The sequence below is a fragment of the Melopsittacus undulatus genome, chromosome 8, assembly GCF_012275295.1.
Source record: "Melopsittacus undulatus isolate bMelUnd1 chromosome 8, bMelUnd1.mat.Z, whole genome shotgun sequence".
NCBI classification, from domain to species: domain Eukaryota; kingdom Metazoa; phylum Chordata; class Aves; order Psittaciformes; family Psittaculidae; genus Melopsittacus; species Melopsittacus undulatus.
The window spans coordinates 41,204,847-41,207,086 of record NC_047534.1 but is presented as its reverse complement, the minus strand read 5'-3'; positions in this window follow the sequence as shown (position 1 = coordinate 41,207,086).

Below are 2,240 nucleotides of genomic sequence, written 5' to 3'. Positions count from 1 at the left end.
CCCCGGGCTCTGTCCAAGCATTTGAATGCCTGCCAGGCTTAGGCACCCACATCATCTTGTGGCAGGAAGCGCACAACTGAAACCATGCAGAACAAGCATTTGGTTTAGCTTGTCACCCACACTAGCCTGAGCACCGAATTTAGGAAGCCATGGGAATTCTTCAGTTCCTCTGTGGAATATTCTGACCCCAAAGCTGGTCAAAGAGCAGCTGGGAGTGGTGGCTGTTATCCTACACTGAAATGTTTACTTCAGTTTTCAAACAGCCAAACACACCTGAGTCTCAGGCAGTTAGGTGCCTATTTTTAGTTCATCACCAACCACTTCCTGTTTTACTTCACATAACGTACTATGGAAAGGGTATGATGTTTTAACTGCTATATTATCCACACAGAAAGCCCAGGCCTGCTCCCCTTGTGCTGTCCTGGGAAACACCGACTAAGACAGAAAGCTATCCTACATGAGAGGCAGGCACGGGTACATACTCTTCACAAGCTAAATCTCTGTTCTTTGTACTTCTAAGTGGTCTGAAATATCCCTTATTAGCGTGCCCAAGTGCATCCCTTTGTGATGCTGCCAATGAAAGACAGCAGTTACCCCTTACTTGCCTACAGCACTGTTTTTATTTGACCAGGAACATACTTTTAAAAGTGAATCTCCTGATCACACCTATACACACACTCACTGCTTTGCTCTGCAGAACAGGCAAACTGGTTGTGCCTTGGGAAGCTTACAGCAAACTGGTTCTCTTTCAAGACTGAGGTGAAAACTGCCCTCTAACTCCTGGGACCAGCCTGCAACCAGCCCAAGGTAGCCTCTCAAATACCTGATGTAGGAACTGCTTTGCTCTCCAGAACTGTTCCTACAGTCACCCCACGTCGCTGCAGGCACAGCTGCTTTCACTGACACCTCCACATCACGTTCAGGCATGCTGGTTTGGTCAGCTGGAGGCAGGTAGCAGGGATACGCCATCAACACCATGGTTATTTGGCACTGTGGAATATAAGTTAAGAGAGTACTTGTCCTCCCATGCAAAATTCCCCACTTTCCATGCTTTGAGAGAGCAGGGCCTACAGCATTTTCTCACCCATCTCCAGCTGGAGAAACACAATGTCTCCTTCTATTCACTACCATCATCCCCAGTGAGTACTGGTCATGGAGAGTGAAGAGCATGCAGGCAGAGTTCACTTTTTCTTAAACAGTAAATGTGAGTAGAATGCATATATTGCAGCTGGAGTCACCTGTGCAGGTTGAAGTGCATCAATAATATGTGCTTGGCTTAAGTCAAACAACAATTCTATTTGAAATGTAAGTTTTCAGGAGCTGTATGTCTTAAATGCATAGACCCACTAGGGAGAAACACAAGCTGCAAATACTTACTGTGGCATTTGCCACAAGCCACCAGTGATAGGAGTGACCGAGTTCATCAGATTATTCTTTAATAAAACTTGGGTTTATTCTGGAATAAATGGTTAGCTTCAGCAGTGAAAAGAACATTAGCTAAAAGAGCTAAAAAAACTATTGAGTCAAATTAGTAAGCTGAAACATAAACCATAATACATATTTTAAAGCTGTGGCAAATACTTTAGGTTTGTTTTCTATTTGCAGAATATTGTGATAACTTCAGAAAGCCCAGTCTATCATGAAAAACAGTTCAATTTTTAATTGGTCTTATTTTTAGGACAGGGAGGTATCATGAAGCACACACCTTCAAATCTAAACAAACACAGCTCATTAAACATAACTAAAAGATGCAAAAATACAAAGTGATCTATTAATTGCACTGTCCTTTCCAGCAACATCTTCACTGACATGCGACAATTAGGGAGCATGGGAACTTTGGAAACCAGAATGAGTTTCAGACAGGAGAAGGGAACACGTTTCAGCAGGTATTAACTCAGTGAAGTGGTTACTTCTCTTTCACCAACACATACTCCACTTCTCACTCACCTTTCATTGCATCTGAAACCCAGCATGAGCCCTTCTCTGTTACTAGCACCTTGCTGACTTCCAAGAGAAACAGGTAGGCTCCGTTTTCTTTTGGATTTGACTTCTAACACAAGATTTGGTGGTCTTAATCTTTTCTCAATTATGTAACATCAAATTAACACCAAGAACAAATACTATCCGCACCAGGGAGACGGTATAAAAGAGAATTCCAAGGGTTCCAAACCACCTGAAGCCCTCGCTTGCCTGCTTTGCAGTACTCTCCCCCCCGCCACCATGAAAAAAGGAGACGCACT